The sequence below is a fragment of the Cynocephalus volans genome, chromosome 8 (genome assembly GCF_027409185.1).
Source record: "Cynocephalus volans isolate mCynVol1 chromosome 8, mCynVol1.pri, whole genome shotgun sequence".
NCBI lineage: Eukaryota > Metazoa > Chordata > Mammalia > Dermoptera > Cynocephalidae > Cynocephalus > Cynocephalus volans.
This window is the reverse complement of record NC_084467.1, coordinates 42,703,827-42,710,697: the sequence shown is the minus strand read 5'-3', so window position 1 is coordinate 42,710,697 and position 6,871 is coordinate 42,703,827.

Sequence of the window (6,871 nt, the reverse complement as noted above, 5' to 3'; positions counted from 1 at the left end):
CAGTGAGCTTGAGCTTGGGGAAGGACCCCAAGACTCAGATGAGACCTCAGCCCCAGCCAAAACTTTGTTTTCAGTCTCGTGAGACCCTGAGCAGAGAATCCCACTAAAACAAGCCCAGGCTTCTGACCTATATTAACAAATTTGAGATAATAAATTCATGTGGTTTTAAGCTGCTAAGCTTGTGATAACAGAAAATGAATGCACTATTTCATATGAAACATATCTTTAACAAGGTTTTTCTTCAGAATTTACATTTACAAGTAAGAAAACAAATAATCCAATTCAATTTTGATTTAAGTGAAAATAAGAATTGCTGTGAAAGGGTTAAATGATATAATTGCAAAACTAGCTAAAACATTGTATAAATATACAATACTTCATATTCCTTACCCTCCAAATGACAAACACTAACTTGTGATATCTGGGTACATTGCCCTATTATCCCTCTCCCCTATTTTTTTTTTGTATGTAATGTTTTTATATAAAGAGCTCCATATCGACTATAACTATATAGTGCTAGGTTACACTTTATCTGCTTACCTTGCAAATATTCCATTGTATCATATTTACATGGTTAAAGAGGAGATTGACAATACAGTTATGATGGAAACTACACTAATGCAGTTTAATGTAGAGAAAGAGAAATAGTCATAAACATTCCACAATTATTTTTAATATTTTTTCAACAACAGCAGAAAAAACCTGTTGCCAGAAAGGCTTGTTATGAACTCCTTTATACTATGCTTACTTAAATTCTTATTTAAGAGAGTCTGTCTTATGTACAGTACTGGTACACTTTTAACTGACAGAAGTTTTGGGGAGAGGGGAAAAGTACTTTGATCCTTCCTTTCTTATTCAAGATATGGGTGAAAGTCTCAGGTGTTCATATGCCTTATGACAGTTCTTTTATGTTACAAAAAAGGGAAATAATTTCTTTAGAAAATTTTTTGTCTATCAACCGAGGATATATTTCAATCCAATGACATTAGCCTAAAATAATGAAAAGTGTGGGACTACTTAACTGTCAAATGATTAACCTATCAAATTCTTGGGCAAATTTATAGCCTATACACTACTTATCCAAATCTTTCAGTATTAAGAAATAACATTAAAAAATCCTAGTAATGTGCACACATACAGAGGAAAAGCATCGTGATCTAAAGCTTACCTGTGGTTAGCAGAACAGTTTCATCATCTGTGGAGCACTTCTTTCTTTTATTTAAGTTATTTGAAGGAACAGGTTTATGAAAGTTCAATTTTGATTATGAGTGATCCATCCCATCATCAAAAGTATATATGTATACTCACAGTATATAAAATTAATGACTAGTTTTCTCACCTGTTTTGTTTATCTGGCATAAGATTTCTTGGCCTTCAAGTTTTAAATCCATCAGAAGAAAATTACACTTTACATTTGTAAAAAGTGTTCCTGTGTTTTTCTCTGATGCTACAATTCTGTAGTTAAACAAAAAAAGTATATTTACAATAAGACAACAGTTTTTTTAGTTTTAAATAATGTATTCAACCTATCAGGAGACTGTCATGAATTTTCAAATGAATGAAGTGATTACTTTTTTGATATATTCACATTATTTGAATGTGACTTAATAACTTAATTGTGATATTGACTATAGATCATGTTTATAGATGTACATTTTGCTTCTTTTCCAGAATTTTCTTTTAATTCAGATACCTGTCTCTTTTGTAATTCATCCTGTCACTTATCAATTTAAACATTTCCATACACAACTTCTGATTCTTTTGTGTCAACTTCCATTTGGCTTTAGCACTTTATTATTTTGGAGATCTGAGTGAAATTCTTTCAAAATGTTCTGAAGATTCCATCACATGACCATGTTTAAATCTCACATTCTTTGCCACTTCAAAGTGTCAATTTAAATAAATATAGGACTTTTAGCTTCTCTCGATACAATAAATAAATTCTGACGCTGTTGCTTTACTTTTGCTTTTTAAAATAGATAACTTTATTTATCCCAAAGGTTTGTTGAGGTATCTGTAATATTTTTGTCCTATTATAATCAACTCTACATTTTCTCTAACTTGACTCTTTTGAACTTTGATTTTTGTTCAAAAGAGGCTAGGAAGACTTATACTTTGCTTTTTTGGGGATACATTTTGATAAATGAGTTTTCTGAGAATATTTGTCAAGTGTTTCTACCTATTAGTAAACTATTTAAAGACCATAATTCTCCATGATATGCTTTAAATAAAACATTGTGGGATTTTATTTTTACCTTTACTTCCCTGTTTAACACATAAAACAGTTTTGAATGCAGTGATTTAAACAGATCATATGGTTTTCTGACACTCTGATGAATTATCTTTGAGTTAATAAATCTACTAAACACATAAGATCTATTTTTCATTTTTAGTTTGAAATGATTGTTTTTGTTGTACTGAAGAGAGGTGGTCAATGGACATTTATGTTGGTTCCAACTCTTGGCTATTATAAGTAGAGTGTATTAGTCCATTTCTGTTGCTTATAACAAAATATATGGAACTGGATAATGCAAAGGTCTCACATGGCAGAAGATAGCAGAGCAGAGAGAGAGAGAGAGAGAGAGAGAGCTCCTCATGCACTCTCCTTTTAAATTCCTTGAGCACCATATGTAATCCATGCACTAGGCATAGTCCTCAGAATCCAATCACCTTTTCAAGGGTCTACTTTTCAATTATCATAATAGGATTTCCCACTCTCTTAACAGTCACAGTGGGGATCAAGCTATAATACACGGGGAATATAATACAAGCTACTAATACATGGGGAATATAATACTTGGGGAACACAATCCATATCATAGAACTGTGATAAACATGGGAGTGCAGGTATCCCTTCAACATGATGATTTCCATTCCTTTGGGTATATACTCAGCAGTGGGATTGCTGGATTGTATGGTAGTTCTATCTGTAGTTGTCTGAGGAACCTCCATACTGTTTTCCATAATGACTGCACTAATTTACAGTCCCACCAATAGTGTAGGAATATTCCCCTTTCTCTGCATCCTCATCAGTACTTGTTATTCACTGTCTTTTTTATAATAGCCAGGTCAGCTGGGGTGAGATGATATCTCGATGTGGTTTTGATTTGCATTTCCCTGATGCTTAGTGATGTTGAGCATTTTTTCATGTATCTGTTGGCCATTTGTATATCCTCCTTTGAGAAATGCCTTTTCAGTTCTTTTGCCCATTTTTTAATTGGGTTAATTGCCTTTTTTACTGTTAAGTTGTTGGAGATACTTGTATATCCTGGATATTAAACTTTTGTTGTATGCATAGTTTGCAAATATTTTATTCCATTCTTTAGGTTGTCTTTTTGCTTTGTTAGTTGTTTCTTTTACTGTGCAGAAGCTTTTTACTTTGATATAATCTCATTTTTTCGTTTGTTGCTTGTGCTTTTGGGGTCTTATTCATAAAGTCTTTTCCTAGTCCTACTTCCTGAAGTGCTCCTCCCCTTTCTTTTAGGAGTTTTATAGTTTCAGACCTTATATTTAAGTCTTTAATCCATATTGAGTTGATTTTGGTATATGGTGAGAGGTACAGGTCTAGTTTCATTCTTCCATTCATGGATGCCCAATTTTCCCAGCACCATTTATTGAAGAGGTAGTCTTTTGCCCATTGTATGTTCTTGGTGTCTTTGTTGAAGATCAGTTGGCTGTAAGTTTATGGGTTGATTTCTGGGTTCTCTATTCTGTCCCATCAGTGCAAGTGTCTGTTTTTATGCCAGTACTATGCTGTTTGGTTATTATAGCTTTATAGCATAATTTGAGGTCAGGTATTGCAATGCCTCCAGCTTTATTATTATTATTATTATTATTATTATTAATTATTTTGCTTAGGATTGCTTTGGCTATTCAGGATCTTTTGTTGTTCCATATGAATGTTAGGATTGTTTTTTCTATTTCTGTGAAGAATGTCACGGAAGATTGGATAAGGAAAATGTGGTAGTATATACTCAATGGAATGGTACTCTGCCATAAAAAGAATGAAATTCTGCTGTTTGCAGCAACATGGTTAAGCTTGAAAAAATTATGTTAAGTGAAATAAGCCAGGCACTGAAAGAGAAATATTGTATGTCCTTAATCATAAATGGGAGCTAATAAATAAATAAATAAATAAACAATTTTTTTTTTAAAAAAGGAAAGAAAGATATGACAATCACAATAATAAGTTAAACTTTCAAAAGGAGAGAACAGAACTGAAGTTACTGAAAGTGGGGAAGGGGGAGGGGAGGTCAGTGAGAAATTGGTAAAGAGCCACAAAAAATTACTATATTGTGTAATGTTGTATACAATAATTATCCTGATTTGAGCATCACATAGTGCATGCAGGCATTGATATTCAATGTTGTACCCCACAGATATGTACAATTGTTGGGCCTTAAAAACTAACGCCACGTTAAGTGACATTACAAATGGCGCCATTATGGGCCCACAAGGGCGTATTACCATGGCAGCCTAAGGTGGCGCTGGGAGGAAGTAGGGTGGGGGTGTCTGCGGGAACCTTGCCTTAGCCCTTATTGGCCAAATATGCCGCTTCTGCGCTTGTGGACACTGTGTGGTTGCAATAGCTAGGCATTGAGACAGGATGCATGCCCTTGACCTTTAAGCTGATAGGATTATGTTAAAACCTCCCCTCCCCATCTGCCTATAAAAGCAAGTGCTGGCCGAGCTGTGGCGCACTCGGGAGAGTGCGGCGCTGGGAGCGAGGCGACGCTCCCACCGCTGGTTCGGATCCTATATGGGAATGGCCAGTGCGCTCACTGGCTGTGTGCCAGTCACGAAAAAGACAAAAAAAAAAAAAAAAAAAAAAAAAAAGCAAGTGCTTGTGTGATAATAAACAGAACTGCTCAACAGAACCCCCGCCACGTCCGAGTGTCCTTTAACCGGGCTGGTTGGGGCCCGTGGTGTGCTCACCTCTCTTCATGGCTCTCTTCCCCCGTCTCCTTCCAAAGGGGACGGGAGGGAAAGAGTAATCCGGGCCATGTGCTCGCCCAAAAAAAGGAACGAGGCTAGGGCTGTTTGGGCCGGCCAGCGGCAGACCCGACATACAATCAATTATGTTTCAATTAAAAAAAGGAATATGATTCAGCCTTAAAAAAGAAGGAAATCCTGCTCTATGTGACAACATGGATAAATCTGGAGGTCATTATGCTAAGTGAAATAAGCCAGTCATAGAAGGACAAATACTGCATGATTCCAGTCATATGAGGAATAAGATAGTCAAACTCATAGAAGCAGAGAGTAGAATGGTGATTGCCAGAGCTGGGGTGGAGGGGAAAATGGGGTATTGTCATTCAATGCATATAAAGTTTCAGCTATGCAAGATGAATAAATCCTAGAAATCTGCTGTACAGTGCAGTGCCTATAGTTAACAGTAGTGTATTTTGCACTTAATTTTAATATTAGATCTCATGTTGTGTTCTTACCACAAACAAACAAACAAACAAAGAGGCATGAGGAACTTTTGGAAGTGATGTATGTGTTTATTACCTTGATTGTGGTAATGCACTGGTGTATGCATATGTACAAACTCATCAAACTGTATGCATTAAATATGTGCTGATTTTGTATATCAATTATACCTCAATAAAGCTGTTAAAAAAAAAAGAAAGGTGGTTAAGTTTAATAGAGAGGCTTACCAAGTCTTTTTTATTCCCAATAAAAAATCTTTTCTCAATGCATTTACCAACCATGTGTCACATCACACTGTTAATATTTATTAAAGTATATTGAATTAGTATTCTTTTCAACTGCCTTCCATTTTTAGTTAACTTAAAATTCCTTTATAATATATAATCTATTATCTCTGTCTCTCAAACTTGTTATAATTCTCAAAAGTATCATTTTTTTCTGTTAAAGTAGAACAGAGCTTCTTTTTTCTGGTTTAGCTTTTGTAAATAAATTTCTTGTTTCACTGATTGTTTTTGTTTACTTTATAAAATGATTTTTCAAATATTTCCAAATAAAAGTTTTTGTTGCCAATTCTTGACTTTGTTTCACATTCTATGTTGAAACTCACAGCTGTTCTAACATCCATAAAATAATTTTCCTTCTAACACTTTAATAAATTCTTTGAAGTGTGACCTGCTCTGAATTCGAAAATGTTAACTGTCCAATATAAGTAGTTTGGTTTAACACTGATATTCCTTTTTATTTGATCTGAAAACCGCAGTAAAATACAACCATAATATAATAAAGTAGATGTTTTAAATCACTTTGTTATTCAGCATTAAATCATGAATTATTATGATTATAATCATTTCATAAAATTCTAAGAAATAGTAAAAAATATCATTGGAAAAAATCTGCTAAACAATGCAGTAAAGAAATTGAGTTACCATATGAAAAAAACCTGATTTCATTAGCTTAATTTGGGAAAGTGACCCAAATCATTTCATCTATCAAACTGAACTAAAGATAGTACTTTTATCTTACTAAGTAATATGAGGATTAAGTGAGATCATGCATATAAAGTGCTCAGTACAGTACCTAGCACTCTGAAAACTTAATAAATGCTAGCTATAAATCATTCTCCCCCTACTCTCCATGCCCTCCTCCCCCCCACCCGTCCTCAGTCCCAAACTGCTTCACCCCTGAAATTTTAACTCCTGTATTCTACTCTTTGATCATAACATGCTTCTCTCCAATCATTATTTCAGTTGTTACTACCTTAATCCCACTATGATTTTACTTCATTCACATTTCCAAACCTTTGACCCTCCGCTCCACTCCCCCAGCCCTACTTCTTTCCCTATCCAGCATAAAACTCTGTAGTCCACCCATTTAGTAGTACTCCCTTGGATCTTGTTAAACCCTAAAGGTGGATCAGTCATAGCACCCAAAACCAGAA